Source organism: Pongo pygmaeus, chromosome 6 (genome assembly GCF_028885625.2).
Source record: "Pongo pygmaeus isolate AG05252 chromosome 6, NHGRI_mPonPyg2-v2.0_pri, whole genome shotgun sequence".
Lineage (NCBI taxonomy): Eukaryota > Metazoa > Chordata > Mammalia > Primates > Hominidae > Pongo > Pongo pygmaeus.
Genome location: NC_072379.2, coordinates 55,996,120 through 56,012,834, shown reverse-complemented (window position 1 = coordinate 56,012,834; position 16,715 = coordinate 55,996,120). Strand labels below are relative to the sequence as shown.

The window sequence follows — 16,715 nt, the reverse complement described above, 5'->3', positions numbered from 1 at the left end:
TGAAAGTCCCACAACCTTATTAGGGAAGAACATATTAGCCAAAGCTGGAGCTATTATCTACAAGAATATGCAGAACAAGGCACCCATTTGTTGTCCCCTGCTTGAGGAGGGAATCAACCCTGAAGTCTGGGCTTTGGAAAGACAATTCAGAAGGGCACAGTGTGCCCACCCAGTCCAAATCAGGCTAAAAGACCCCACCACTTTTCCTTATCAAAGGCAATATCCCTTAAGGTCTGAAGCTCATAAAGGATTACAGAATATTGTTAGACATTTAAAACCTCAAGTCTTAGTAAGAAAATGCAGCAGTCCCTGTAACACCCCAATTCTAGGAGTCTTCCTAATTCCCAACATTAACATTGCCCCAGGAAATCAGACCCTATCAGTGTCCCTCAAATCTCAAGTCTGTCAGCACAGAGCCATACAACTAATACCCCTACTTATAGGGTTAGGAATGGCTACTGCTACAGGAACTGGAATAGCCAGTTTATCTACTTCATTATCCTACTACCACACACTCTCAGGATTTCTCAGTTTACAAGAAAAAACAGAATCTATCCTTACTCTACAATCCCAAATAGACTCTTTGGCAGCAGTGACTCTCCAAAACCACCAAGGCCTAGACCTCCTCATTGCTGAGAAAGGAGGACTCTGCACCTTCTTAGGGGAAGAGCATTGTTTTTACACTAGCCAGTCAGGGATAGTATGAGATGTGGCCGGCATTTACAGGAAAAAGTTTCTGAAATCAGACAGCACCTTTCAAACTCTTATACCAACCTCTGGAGTTGGGCAACATGGCTTCTCCAATTTGTAGGTCCTGTGACAGCCATCTTGGTGTTACTCACCTTCAGGCCCTGTGTTTTTAACCTCCTTGTCAAATTTGTTTCCTCCAGGATTGACGCCATCAAGCTACAGATGGTCTTACAAATGGAACCCCAAATGAGCTCAACTAACAACTTCTACCGAGGACCCCTGGCTTGACCCACTGGCCCTTTGGCTGGCCTAGAGAGTTCCTCTCTGGAGGACACTACAACTATAAGGCCCCTTCTTTGGCCCATCTAGCAGGAAGTAGCTAGAGCAGTCATCGCCCAATTCCCAACAGCAGTTGGGGTGTCCTGTTTAGAGGGGGAATTGAGAGGTGAAGCCAGCTGGACTTCCTGGGTCGAGTGGGGACTTGGAGAACTTTTCTGTCTAGCTAGAGGATTGTAAACACACCAATCAGTGCTCTGTGTCTAGCTAAAGGATTGTAAATGCACCAATCAGCACCCTGTAAAAACACACCAATCAGCACTCTGTGTCTAGCTAAAGGATTGTAAATGCACCAATCAGTACCCTGTAAAAACACACCAATCAGCACTCTGTGTCTAGCTAAAGGATTGTAAATGCACCAATCAGCACTCTGTAAAATGGACCAATCAGCACTCTGTAAAATGGACCAATCAGTGCTCTGTAAAATGGACCAATCACCAGGACGTGGGTCAGGACAAATAAGGGAATAAAAGCTGGCCATCCCAGCCAGCAGCAGCAACCCACTCGGGTCCCCTTCCATGCTGTGGAAGTTTTGTTCTTTTGCTCTGCATAATAAACCTTGCTGCTGCTCACTCTTTGGGTCCACACTACCTTTATGAGCTGTAAAACTCACCATAAGGGTCTGCAGCTTCATTCCTGAAGTCAGTGAGACCATAAACCCACCAGAAGGAACAAACAACTCTGGACACACCACCTTTAAGAGCTGTAACACTCACCATGAGGGTCTGCAGTTTCATTCCTGAAGTCAGTGAGACCACAAACCCACTGGAACGAACAAACAACTCTGGACATGTCACCTTTAAGAGCTGTAACACTCACTGCAAGGTCGAGGCTTCTTTCTTGAAGTCAGAGAGACCAAGAACCCACGAGAAGGAGTAAATTCCAGAAACACTAGCACCAGACTTTCTCTCTGTACCTTGAGATGTAAATTTCACTATTTGATTTTTCATCTAAGAGTTCCTTTAATATGCAAATTTAGGGTTATCTTAGCTGACAACTGCCTAGGGTAATAAGATCAAGAAATTAGAAGTCTAAAACAGGAGGAAAAAAGGGGTCTTGTGAAATGATAAGCTCTACTTCTATCTGCATGTATAATACATCTGTGTATTTATGTGTCATGTATATGATGTTTCACTACTAAAAACATATAAAAGTGCTCTAATTAATTGGCTTAAAGAAAAAACGGGGCTTTAAATCAAATACTTTACCAGAGAAAATAGAGATTTTAAGCCAAATGTCTTTTCAAGTCATGTGACTTAAGTAAATCTTTAATAAATAAGCTGGTTTTGAAAGTAGTCATGAAATAAAATTAGAATTAGAATGGCTTCAGAATTGTCAACATACACTATTGTTTAAATTTATTGGTAAAGTGGTTTCATATTTATCTCTGCTAGATTTCAAAATTTGGCATGAGGGTTATAAAACAATGAATGCAGCCCAAAGGAAAATTATCTTTGTGTAAAATTTCATAAATAAGGCATTTAATATTGTTTAATTAATGAAAACAGCTAAATCCTGAGTTATTGGCAAAAAAAAAAAAAAAGAAACCATTTATCTAACCTTAAGTTTCTTACTTAGGAAAACCTGAAATTCACAGTCTATAAAAATGATTAACTGGGAAATAACTTTCAATGATAACTCACAGTTTTCAAAAGTAATCTGAGTAAACTATTAAAAAAGTTAATTAGGTAAATGTAATGGAATAAATGCTTGTGATTAAACTTGTTATATAATTTAGAATCTAAAATTATATTAAGTTAAATAATAGGTACTCATTAAACGTCTGGGTCATTTCCAATTTAAAAAATTAGGCCAGGCGCAGTGGCTCACACCTGTAATCCCAGCACTTTGGGAGGCTGAGGCAGGCAGATCATAGGAGATCAAGATCATCCTGGCTAACACAGTGAAACCCCGTCTCTACTAAAAATACAAACAATTAGCCAGGAGTGGTGGTGTGCACCTGTAATCCCAGCTACTTGGGAGGCTGAGGCAGAAGGATGGCATGAACCCAGGAGGCAGAACTTGCAGTGAGCCAAGATTGCGCCACTGCACTCCAGCCTGGGTGACAGAGCGAGACTCTGTCTCAAGAAAAAAAAAAAAAAAAAAAAATATATATATATATGTAGAAAAATATTTTTCTAAAAAGAGAAATGTGTTCTTATTTAAAGGAAAATAATTTTTTATCTAATTCAAAATCTATTTAAAACTTACTTATGAAACAAGGTAAAAGTAACCATTAAATAAAAGCTATGTAAAGAAAGTTATAAAAGGTATTTCTGGCAAGAAAAGTTAGAAGGAATATAATTTTATATGAGAAAGAATCTTGTATGGTAAATTTTTGGCCTAGAATAAAATGACTAGTTGTTTAAGAAAGAGGGATGTTCAGGACAAGCCAGAAAGTTCAAGTGTTACTGGTAGAGGATCTTGATTACAAGTCATCCAGGTTCTTGGTGTTTTGAACAAAGAGTTGGACAAAATGCACAAACAAAGCAATGAAAGAATGAAGCAATGAAAGCACGAATTTATTGAAATGAAAGTACACTCCACAGAGTGGGAGCAGGCTCCAGCAAGCAGCTAAAGAACACTGGTTACAGAATTTTCTGGGGTTTACATACCCTCCAGAGGCTTCCCATTGGTTACTTGGTTACGCCCTATGTAAATCAAGGAGTAGCCCATGACCAGTCTGATTGGTTGTGGGAGGGGACCAATCTAAGGTACTTTCCATTTTTTATCTGCAATGCAGTGCAAAGGGAGTAGCCTCTGATCCTTTTGTTACTTGGGTGTGGAGAGGTGGGGTTTTCCTTTTCCTTCAATCCTAGAAACTCAGCACAAATCAGCCTTAGTTTCCGTGTCTCCAGACCCTATTCTCCTGCCTCTGTTTCCCCTGAGAGATGTGATCCCCATAAATCTTTCTGGGAGGCAGAGGGACCAATGGTCTTTCTTCCATAACTACTTCATGCTGACTTGGGGCACAGTCCCTACCTACTGGGGATTACAGAACTCTCACCCTGCTCTGTCTAGTGGAGACAAGGTTACTTCTTGATGGCCGAGGTTGACATCATTATCTGAAACTGGCTGGTAGCCCTGCTGCATTAGCATAATGGTCTCTAGGCAAGAAGAAATAAATCTGGTTAAAAGATTTAACAAACATGATCCAAAAACCAAGGCAAGTATAATAATTAATAGTGGACTGGGCCAGAGGAAGGAGATGTGAACCCCAAATTAGCATTTTGACTAGGTGCCCCATGACTCAGACAGCTGTTGTCATATCTTATGGTCCCAATTGGCTAGTTTTTGGGTGGCATCCCTTACTAATCCTGTTTGGTTGACATAAAAACAGCATTCTTCCTCTAGGAAAAAGACATAAGCCACCTTCTTCAGCATTTAGGAGATCCAGTCCCCTTCTATTTTACAAAGCTACCACTGCCAAAGAGTCTATATGATTTTGTAAGGTGATGATACTTTTGGGCAATGTCACCCAAGCTTTCCATAAAATCCTTGGACAAGCATTGGTAATAGGATAGGGAAGTTGCAAGGCTGCTAACTCTCACTCCTACTCCTGCTGTTATTCCTAGCTCTACCGAAAGTGGTATCAGTTGGATGGCTCATTTGTGTCTGGTGGTTGCAGTTAAAAGTATAATGAAGGATTGGTTGTTGGGAGCTATATTAATTTCTGGGGCTAAATAAACAACTGTATAGGTTCCAGTCCAATTGGCTGGTAAAACATAAGTAGGAACTGGTCCCACACGGGAAAAAGGGTCCTTGTTTTTCAAGACAAAATTGTTTTCTATGGTGAACATGTGGGTTAGCTTGTTGTTTTCACTTTCCCAAGTGATTAAGGTCCCTGCTAAGGTGGCCAAGGGAACATGTGAACACAGCTAGTGGGCCTACCTTGACAGTACTTAGACTATGTATTTAAAGGGTCCTTAACTAGGGATGGTTTCCATAAAAACTGTACAGGTTTTCTAAATGATGCAGCTTGTGTAACTGCATAGCTTACATGATCATGTGAGGGTTTAATCTGTACAGTGTAGTTACATTGGTGACTTTACATGTCCCAGGGCCTGATCAAAATTTTGGCTTCTCTCAATACAAAGTGGTGCCTGGAATTTTAGTACATTGTGCACTGATATGTGCATGGATATTGGGCCCCAAATGGGTTTCTGAGGGGATGCAACCCCAGAAAGTTGCTCTGATAGGACTGAGGAAGGTTTACTGCTCATTCTGACATTGTAACCCTTGTCATTTCCATAATTTTAAGGCTATATAAGTCAGCCAGGTTCATTAATTTGAAAGGAGTTTCTCCCTTGTAGTTAGGATGTTAAGTTATTTTTTCAAGGGCCCGAGATTGGGCTGGGATCAGGATTGGTAGTGTGTTTGGATGATGATGGAGATAAACAAAGCCATTGGTGCCTTGCCAAAGCTGGACTGGTGGTATTTAACAGTCTTTGTGTTAAAGTTTTTAATAAATACTCAGAATCCATTAATTACCAGAGGGGTAAAGTGAAACTCTTTTGTAAAATAAAGCTGATTCTCAGTATGCATGGTCTTAGTATACACAGGCTGTGGGTGACCATTATGGTATAAAAAATATACTTATTTGTTATTTTGTTCTATAGATAAAAAATTAATGAAAACACTTTAAAAGAAGTGATTCAATCCATTTGGAAGAAAGCAATTAAATTGTAAAAATACAAAAATGGCTGCTATTATATCCAGCTTACAGTAAATATACAAGAAGGACACCAAGGAAAGTTGATAGGAATTTACTTATCTTTTGGCTGCCTTTTAAACAGGTACTTTAGGTCTTCCACAGGTTCACAGGTTTAGTGGCTGATGGTATCTTCAGGTTCCAGGTCTGGGGCTTCAGTTATTGCAGGTTGGACCCTGGAAAGATGTATCCAACTAACTATTCCCAGTACTTTGACTGGAGAAGGCATGGCCAGTACCACTGAAAATAGTCCCTTCCATTTGGGTTGTAATTGTTCAGCAGGTGATCCCTCCTTCCATGTTTTAACAAGTACGTTATCTCCTGGCCTGATTTTGGGTTGCTGGTTAGTTCCTGGTGTGGGGAGTCTTTGAGTTCTAAACTTTTGTAAAGCCTGCTGAAATTGTCGCAGGTTAATTAGGCATGTTACTAAACTGGCTGTTTCTGGATCAGTAATTAGATCATTATTTTAAAATGGCCGGCCAGGAGAGGTGGTTCGTGCCTGTAATCCCAGCATTTTGGGAGGCTGAGGCAGGTGAATCACCTGAGGTCAGGAGGTCAAGACCAGCCTGGCCAACATGATGAAACCCTGTCTCTACTAAAAATACAAAAACTAGTCAGGGATGGTGGTGCGTGCCTGTAATCCCAGCTACTCAGGAGGCTGAGGCAGGAGAATTGCTTGAACCAGGGAGGCAGAGGTTGCAGTGAGCCAAGACTGTGTCATTGCACTCCAGCCTGGGTGACAAGAGCAAAACTCCATCTAAAAAAAAAAAAGGCCTTCTGTATAACATTTCGTATGAGCTCATATTAATTTTTGCTCTAGGAGAATTATGGGTTCTTAAGAGGGCTACAGGCAATAAGCTGACCCAAATTTCTGATGTTTTCTAACATAGCTTAGCTAACACCCATTTTAAGAGTTTGATTAGCCCTTTCTACTTTCCCATGTAAATAATGTTTGATTCTGAGAGCCTTAGCAGCCCCTTGAGTTCTAAAAGATGGGTCTTTATCACTTTAGAGGCTTTGGGGTAACCCGAACTAGGGGATTTATTTCCTTTAAAAGAAGCTTAGCAACTTCATGAGCCTTCTCTGTTCTCACAGAGCAAGCTTCAACCCAGCCAGTAAAAGTGTCTATTACTACTACCAAAAACTTGTATACTTTGCACACTGGCATATGGGTGAAGTCTAATTGCCAGTCTTCCCCTTTAACTTTAGCCAATACGTTCACACACACAATCTCTTTTACAATTAATTTTTCACAAGCCTTCCACAACTTGTTCAAACCTTTTAGATTGTTCCTATCTCACTTAAAACCATCCTTTCACCCTCTAAACTTAGGCAAGAAATCCACATTCCCATGCTTTTTACCAAAAGTACATTATCCTTTTCGTACATGTATTCTTTTCATAACTTACCCAGACCATCTACAAAATGCTAGGACTTTCTGAGTTTTCCTAAACTTCCTTCTTTTTAAACAACCAGTCATTTTACTTTAGGACAAGAATTTATCATACAAGATCTTTTCTCATACAAAGCCACCATCTCTACAGCCTTCCCTCACAAAAACATATCTTCATATATATAACTTTCTTCACATCTCTCTCCCCTACTTACTGGTTCCTTACTACCTCGTTTCATAAATAACTCTTTTTTTTAAAGTCCATAATTTGAATTAACTTTCAGATAACCTCCAAACTACCCAAAATAATTCTTTCTCACCAATAACACTTTTTTTGGCATATTTTGTATACAGAATTATATATTAACTATAATTCATATCCTTATGTATTAGTCTGTTTTCATGCTGCTGATGAAGACATACTCAAGACTGGGCAATTTACAAAAGAGGTTTATTGGATTTACATTTCCACATGGCTGGGAAGGCCTCACAATCATGGTGGAAGGCAAGGAAGAGCAAATCACATCTTATGTGGATGGCAGCAGGCAAAAAGAGAGCTCGTGCAAGGTAACTCCCACTTTCAAAACCATCAGATCTCATGAGACCCATTCACTATCATGAGAGCAGCATAATTCAATCATCTCTCACCCACTGGATCCCTCCCCACAACACATGGTAATTATGGGAGCTATAAGAAGAGATTTGGGTGGGGACACAAAGCCAAACCATATCATCTTAGTAACCTTAAATTTTAGTGAAACCTTAGGAAGCAAAAAATCCTAAACTATCAGATATTAGCATTTTATAGATGAGAATAATTCCACAATTTTTGGAAACATATTCCTCCCTATCATAACCCTTTCTTAATTGGAAATGACCCAGATATCCAATGAGCATCAAAAATACTTTTAAGATTTTAAATTACACAAAATTTACCTAATCATTCATCCCATTTACATGTACTTAAGTCTTTCATTTTTAACAGTTTATCTAGATTACTTCTGAAAACGGAGATATTAGACATCATCATTTAAAGTTAGTTATTTCTTTGTTAACCATTTTTAATAGCCAATGAACATCATGTGTTCACCTAAATAGGAACCTCAGAGTTAAATACATAGGTATTTTTGCCAATAACCCAGCAGATTTAGCTAACAATATTAAATTAGTCTCATTTGTCAAAGAAGCCACATAAACTAAGACCATTTTGTTTTGGCTGCGTTAATAGCTTTGTAATCTTCTATGCCAAATGCTGACACTTTAACATTTCTAACAAAGACAAATATAAAACCCGGACAAAAATGTATGCTGACAATTCTGAAGACATTTCTATTTTCATTTTACCAATAATTTTAAAGCCAGCTTGTTTCATAAAGATTTACTTAAGTCACATGAACTTGAAAATTGCTTGGACTTATTTATTTAATTTATGAGTGCTCTTTTATTTATAAGCTGATTTGGTTGACACAACATATAACAATAAGTGTACATACAAATAAACACATCTAGACATGTATACACACACACAAACAAGATCCAATAGCTTTTACCTTGGAGCGCTAGCCATGAGATATCAATACAAGCTCACAGATTTTACATGGTTACACTTTGTTTGCCCCAATAGGTAATCCAGTGAAGGCTGTGAACTAAAATTTTGGATAAAGTAGTTTCAGTGGCAGTTTGATTTTTAAAGGCCAAACCTCCTCAGACTCTGAAGACACTGGAGCCAAATAGCACCAAAGGAGAGCACCATATGCTGACCAGGCCTGACCCTTCTTAGGACAGCAGCACCAAAGCCTGGATACATGCAACGTCATCCCGCTTTCCCATTCAACAGCAAACTCCAGATTCCAAACAATACTGGGGCCAAGTATTATTGCAAAAGAATATCAAATGTTTCCTCCTTAGATTATCAGGGTCAAATTCATTTCAATGGTTGAGGATGCAGCCAAGTGGGAAGTCAGGTGGAATAAATGGAGTGTTTCCTGTAGTGGTCTGCAAGAGAGAGAAAATTCTAAGGAGGGCTTAGTACTAGACCTGAGAACCTCTGCCTAGGGCATCCCCTTTGGAGAGGTTGAGGTCTGGAGTTGGATCCCCTAGGCATCCCCCTTTGAGGTCCAGTCTAAAAGTGTCAGACATCTCTGACCTTAGGTGGGCACCAGTGTTGCTTTCTATGTTTTCCCTCCAGAGGCAATGGCCTAATATGAGTTTTTCTCTTGTCCCTGGATGGAGGTCTCAGCTTCTAGAATCCTACCAATTTAGATGGGCCATAACTTCCTGCATTCCTTGCAAGACTAAGGAGGTTCCCAAACACTGCAGAGTTAACAGTACCAACGCTAGTGGGATATTCCCCATGAAGAAATGGTGCAGGGGGTATATAAAAGATTGGGTTTATATTGGGTATATAAAAGATATATAGAATTTCTATGGGGTTCAGGGCAAGCAAATTGATGCCAAAGCAATGACCACCAAGCTCCCCTAAGTGGAGGTCCAAGATGTAGAATGTATTCTAAAGCTTGTGGGTCCCAAATGTACTCAGCCAGTCAATAGATTGAGTAGGAGAAGGGAGGTCAAAACATCTAAGAGATATTATCTTTTGTCCTTACAGGCTAACTCTATGGGAGAATTTAGCTTAAGAAAGAGGATTTAAGTTGCCTGAAATGTGTGTGAGTTCACCCTGGACGAGCTTCTGCTGCCAATTGCATCACAGGTAGGGATCAGGGACTATAACTCAAAAAGATACAAAAGAGTCTTTCCTCCTTCTGGGCCGGGGAGCTATCCTAGGTTCACTCCTTGGCCTTCAGGTAACAGTAGAGAGTGGTCCCGGCCAGTTTCCCTCAATTACCAAGAAGCTACTACGAAACGGCCACTGAAACACTGAAAAAAGGAAAAGGACTCAGGTCCCTCACCCGAACCGGGCAGTGGTGGTCAGGCACTTTCACACAGAAACCTTTCAGTTTCACCGGAGAGTGGCCCTGGTTAGAAACCTGTGGTTGCCTCTGTGCTTAGGCACTGTCCACCGAGGGTTCCAAGCTGGAAAGGGAAAAGGAGAGAGAGAAAAGAGTTCCCCTGTAAGGAGCAGAGAGGAAAAGGGAAAGCAAGAGAAGAAAAATAAATCCCAAACTTTGGGCTTACCTCCTGGCTGGCTCGCCAATATATGTTACTGGTGGAGGGTCTTGACTCTGAGTCATCCAGGTTCTTGGCATTTTGAACAAGGAATTGGACAAAATGCACAAACTAAGCAAAGAAAGAATGAAGCAAAGAATGCACAGATTTATTTAAAGGAATGTACGCTCCACAGACTGGGATTGGGCTCCAGCAAGGAGCTCAAGAGGCTGGTTACAGAATTCCCTGGAATTTAAATACCCTCTAGAAGTTTCCCATTGGTTACTTGGTTATACCCTATGTAAATGAAGGAGTGGCCCACAACAAGTCTGATTGGTTGTGGGAGGTGACCAATCAGAGGCTGAAGTGAAGTTACAAAGTTACACATGAAGACTTGGCTTGCAACCAGTTTGATTGGTTGTGGGAGGTGACCAATCAGAGGCTGAAGTGAAGTTACAAAGTTACACATGAAGACTTGGCTTGCAACCATTCTGATTGGTTGTGGGAGGGGACTAATCAGAGGTACTTTCCATTTTTCATCTGTGAGGCAGTGCAAAGAGAGTAGCCTCTGATACTTTTGTTACTTGGGTGTGGAGAGGTGGGGTTTTCCTTTTGATTCAGTTCTAGGAAGTCAGGGCAAATTGGCCTTAGATTCCCTGCCTCCAGACCCTATTCTTCCACCTCACAAGCATGTCATGAATGGTCTGAGTAAATTGTAAGAGGATTTATGGGGAAAAAAAACTTTTAGATAATCAAGTTGTCTATAATTAAAGGGAAATTATTTTTAATGGTCTTTCTAGGAATTGGGTTTTGGTATTTTCTAAAAACCATGTATATACTAAAGAATCTTAGCACTTTGGGAGGCCAAGGTGGATGGCTCACATGGCCACAAGTTCAAGACCAGCTTGGCCAAGATGGTGAAACCCCGTCTCTACTAAAAATACAAAAATTAGCCAGGCGTGGTGGCAGACGCCTGTAATCCCAGCTACTCGGGAGGCTGAGGCAGAGAATTGCTTGAACCCAGGAGGCGGAGGTTGCAGTGAGCCGAGATTGTGCCACTGCACTCCAGCCTGGGTGACAGAGTGAGACTCCATCACAAAAAAAAAAAAAAAAAAAAAAAAAATTGGTTAGAACAATGGAATTTTCTTGAAGTATTGCTTCATTCTTAATAAAATTAAAATTAATAAAAGACATTATAATTTTTTAAGCAAATTTCAACTTGTATTGCATCTCACTGTTTTCAGCTTTTTCTCCCCTTTTAAAGTGCCTGAAATAATCACTCTATTCTTCAACTCATTTTCAGCTTCTGTAAGCTTCTTTTTTTTCGGGTTCTGTTGTGGTCTGATGCTAAAAATGTTTTCTCTTAAAGGTCTAAAGGAAATGTTTCCTTCCAACATAATATTCTGTGCTCTTGGCTTTAAATTGTTCTATGAAATAAAAAGTTTTCACTAACGACCCAGGAAACACTCTTCCTGTGTCTGTGTCCAGAATTGGTTCCTGCCTATGAGTTCTTGGTCTCACTGACTTCAAGAATGAAGCCGCAGACCCTCGTGGTGAGTGTTACAGTTCTTAAAGATGGTATGTCTGGAGTTTATTCCTTCAGATGTTCAGATGTGTCCAGAGTTTCTTCCTTCTGGTGGGTTCATGGTCTTGCTGACTTCAGGAGTGAAGCTGCAGACCTTTGCAGTGAGTGTTACAGCTCATAAAGGTTGTGCAGACCCAAAGTGTGAGCAGCAGCAAGATTTATTGTGAAGAGCAAAAGAACAAAGCTTCCACACTGTGGAAGAGGACCCAAGCCAGTTGCGGCTGCTGGTTTGGGTGGCCAGCTTTTATTCCCTTATTTGGCCCCGCCCATGCCCTGCTAATTGGTCCATTTTACAGAGCGCTGATTGGTCCATTTTACAGAGTGCTGATTGGTCCATTTTTAGAGTGCTGATTGGTGCACTTACAAACCTTTAGCTAGACACAGAGCGCTGATTGGTGCATTTTTACAGAGTGCTGATTGGTGTGTTTACAAACATTTAGCTAGACACAGAGCACAGATTGGCATGTTTTTACGAGTGCTGATTGGTGTGCTTACAAACTTTTAGCAAGACACAGAGTGCTGATTGGCGTGTTTTTACAGAGTGCTGATTGGTGCGTTTACACACCTTTAGCTAGACACAGAGCGCTGATTGGTGTGTTTACAATCCTTTAGCTAGACAGAAAAGTTCTCCAAGTCCCCACCTGACCCAGAAGCCCAGCTGGCTTCACCTCTCCTAACTAATTCAAGTATTTCTTTAATGAGTTTTGACTTGCAGTTAATCTAAATGGATTCTCCACAGGGAACAGCAGTCGCAGTGCAGAAGCTCTTTTCTTTTGCTTTTGGGTAACTGGCCTAACAAACAGATTTTACACTTTATATTTAAATAATTCCTATGTCATTATTACTAAGTTTTGGTCTGCTTAGAAAAAACTGAAATTAAAAGAAAAAATATTTTTCATTGAGGTTATTACATCTGTGTAACTTCCTGCATGTGCTTTTAAAGTCCTTGTGCCATCAAGTTACAGGGTTTAGACTCCTGGGTCTAAAAAGGATGCCAAGTCTGGCTAAATCTTAAACACTGACAGCAGTTAAAGCTTTGTCTTCAGATCCTGTAGAAGATACCAATCAAAATAAACTGTGTTCATGAGACACAGGGCCAGAAATTAAAACTATTCAACTCCTCAAGACCCAGGAACTATCATGGAAGACATGGGTGTGTGACATTGTAAGGGTCAATTTTGAGAGCTAAAATAAGTTTAGTTTTTCTATAAATTAACCATTAATGTCAAAGGCACTGATGCAAGACTAGCATATAGGCCTCTGAGTCAGATTAACAAGGTTTTCTTGGAGCATTAACCCACTCCTTAATAAAAGGTTATAAAAAAGGCTTATGGAAATTACATCTTATGGTCAAGATGATTAAACTATTTAATATTATAGACTGTTTATAAAATTTTGTATAAGTTTAATTGGCCTCATCCTGTCTTTATTAAGGCTTATTGTTTGGGAAATGAAGTCTCCTCTCAAAGAATAAAGGTTTTCGCCTTAAAAAAAAATCTTTGAGTTATCGCTTTGTCTAAATGAATGACTTTACAATGACCTGTGATCCTACTTTGTGATATTAAGTGTTTTAAACTTTTTATGTTTGACAAACCTTCCAAAATCAAATTCTAACTTTGGTCCTCATTAATTTTTTGATATTAGTCCTCTGAAGTCCAAAAGAGACATATTTGGTTTGATATAATAAAATCATACAGGAAGTATTGTCAAGTATAAAACAGTGTTTAATCTTCTTTGGATTATATTTATACACATATGTTATTGGTATATGTTTGAGAATTGCATGAAATTCCTGTGATTCTGATATGACTTGGCATATGTTATCAGTGGTAATTATTATTATTATGTAATTGTGGTAATTATAATTATGTAAAACTGTTGTATGCCACAGAAGTAACCAAATATCCTTCTCAACTGTGTCTTTATGACTGTTCTAAGACTTTTGTTATCCACAGTTGTTTTACTTTTATCCTATTCAAAAGGTGGTTTTATAATCAGCTATGGGACTCTGACAGGTGCTCTTGAATGCAGGCTTCTAATAACTTTGGAGACTGTGACACTAGAATAGAGGAAAAACTTCCAAGACTCCAATGGAGAGCTGAAATGTTCATGAATATCAAGCAGAAAAGGGGTTAACTGCATGGACTGAACTAATAGAAAACTGAAATAGTCCTTTTATGACTTTTTGCCTAAAACATTGCTGACCCTCTGTTTTTCAGAGCCAAGAAAACTTTTCTTTTGAGCTATTTATAGCTTTTAACAATGGAGTAAAGTATATTCCTGTAAACAAAATTTGGAGCATATTTCTCTCTACCTGATTTCTCCAAAATTTAGAAACTAGTTGTGAGTATTCTTAACTTATGGCAATATAGTTATTTGCATACATGCAATAAGAATCTTTCCTCTGAGAAAGATTCTTTCTCAAGAATGTTCCTTTGTAACAGGGCACAATTGGAGACACTGGTTATTTTACCAAGGTTTTGACTGGAATGGGATGCTTTCAGATACAAACAGACTCCTTTAAAGAATGAAAGTTGACATTAGAGCCAATAAAAACTCCTTGAGAAAGCTGGTCTCATACCTTGTCTGCACAGTCCTGGAACAGGGTGACCTGTAGTGAGTAAAGAATGTCACTTTCTGACAGGCCCAGGAGCCCCAAGTTTTCTTGGGACCTTGAAGTGAGTAATTCACTCAACTAACGCAAGTATTTGCAGGCACAGGCCAGGCTTAATGCATTAAAGTTAAATCTGAGATTCTTAGTGGAATAAAGTTCTAGCAAAGCCAATACAAAAAAGAGGAGCCTATATAGCAAATAATTATCCTTCTGACTTTATGCAAATACTCCAGCCAAGTATAATAAGACTATAACTTATTTTGCAAATGAATTTGTACTATGACTTGTCTTTAGTGAAAATGAGACTGGAGAGAGGAAAATTATATTTCAACATAAACTATAGTACACCTGTTATTAGATTCTAGTTTTGCCTAATGTTTTTCAATTTTTTTTATTTTCTACAATTTAGATTGAATTCAAAAATTTTTCCTGGCTACAAGTCTCCAAAATAATGTTTTCAATTTTTTTTCTTCTTTCCTTTACTTCCCCCCACCCCATTTTTCCTGATTTGAAATCACTTCAAATTAAGCAGTCTTTCTTAAAGCCCTGCAAACTGAAGCTAGACAACGTAAACTTCAGAAGAAAATAATAGCAACCTATTTACACACATAAACCACTTTCATACCTGCCTACTGACATGGACTTCAGAGTAATACGGCCTATATTGATTTTCCAGGATTCTTCTTCATTTTGTTTGTTTGTTGTTGTTTTTCTTCCTTTCTCCCCCTATTTTCTCTTCAAAGGACATGAGACTTCATAACCTACTAAAAATGAGCTTTCCAAATAACGTGTACTTATCCATCTAGGAATAAAGTATCCTAGCCATGAGAGATCAGACAAAGCCTGAGACCAGAGACTTGTTTTCTTCTAAAATGCTGTCTGTGAAAGATTTTAAAAAGAAAAGCGGGGAGATGTGAGACGAAAATAAAGCTCAGGACTCCAAAATTACTAAGCCAAAGGGAAAAGTCAAGCTGGGAACTGTGGGGCAAACCTGTCTCCCATTGTACTCCTAAACAAGATAGCAACAAAGATAAAAAAGCTACATACCTCCCTCACAATTTGCCCACCAGAAAATTCCCTGTAGACAAAAGACAGACAGAACTCAAAGTCATCCCTTTGCTCATGTGAGATAAATGCATATCTAATTGCTTCCTTTTCCCTATTGTTTCACTAAGCCAGACTAAGGCATAAGTGACTATTCCTGTAAGTTATATATTCAGTGAAAGGTTAATTAGAAACTCAAAAGAATGCAGTTGTACCTATGACCTGGAAACCCAGGTCATAGGTATGTATTCAGTGAAAGGCTAATTAGAAACTCAAAAGAATGCAAATGTACCTGTGACCTGGGAGCCCCCTCCCTGCTTCATGTTGTCCCATCTTTCCAGACGAAACTGATGTACAGCTTACATATATTGATTGATGTCTCATGTCTCCCTAAAATTTATAAAACCAAGTTGTGCCCCAACCACCTTGGACACGTTGTCACGTCAAGAACTCCTGAAGCTGTCTTGGATGCATCCTTAACCTTAGCAAAATTAACTCTCTAAATTGACTGAGACCTATCCCAGGTATTTTGGGTTCACATTAAAGTTTTAGGTATGGACTCACCGTAAAAGCAAGTCTTGTTGTTTCTAAGAACTGTACTGCAGAGATAAAAAGAGGGGGACTTTCAGGCTGGAAACTGTCACATCCACATTCCTTTGCACATCAGCAGCAGAGTCTTTCTTTATACATGGACATAATCCAGGTTCCTCCCTGAGAACTGCCTTGCAGTCAGCAGGAGATGAAGGGTGTTAGGACATTTAGAACTGAGAAGAGTTGGCCGGGCACGGTGGCTCATGGCTGTAATCACAGCACTTCGGGAAGCCAAGACGGGCAGATCACTGAAGTCAGGATTTCAAGACCAGCCTGGCCAACACCCTGTCTCTATTAAAAAATACAAAAAAATTACCTGTGCATGGTGGTGTGTGCCAGTAATCCCAGCTACTCAGGAGGCAGAGACAAGAAAATCACTTGAACCCAGGAGGTGCAGGTTGCAGTGAGCTGAGATTGCACCACTGTACGCCAGTCTGGCAGCCTGGGTGACAGAGCGGGACCCCGTCTCAGAAAAAAAAAAAAAAAAAAAAAAAAAGAAGAGTTTATGATATAATGCAAGAAGGGAGGGGCAGACCTTAAAGACATAAACTTACTACGTTTCAACACCATACATTTGAAAGGGGCCACAGGACTGGCCCAGAAAGTACTCCACATGTATAAAAGGGCTGCAGTTTTTCTGGTGGTG

At 39.5% G+C, this 16,715-nt stretch overlaps 1 long non-coding RNA gene across 1 annotated transcript in view; it reads right to left on the bottom strand.

Moving 5' to 3' along the window:
• LOC129040518 (uncharacterized) overlaps positions 1–9,111 on the bottom strand; it is a 34,212-nt gene extending 25,101 nt beyond the window's left edge. Inside the window, exons 1-2 of the long non-coding RNA XR_008503659.2 lie at positions 8,681–9,111; positions 7,595–7,742 (exon numbers count right to left, since the gene is read on the bottom strand). This is a non-coding gene — a long non-coding RNA (uncharacterized LOC129040518). The remainder of the gene's footprint in view (positions 1–7,594; positions 7,743–8,680) is intronic.
• Between the last annotated feature and the right edge of the window lie 7,604 nt (positions 9,112–16,715).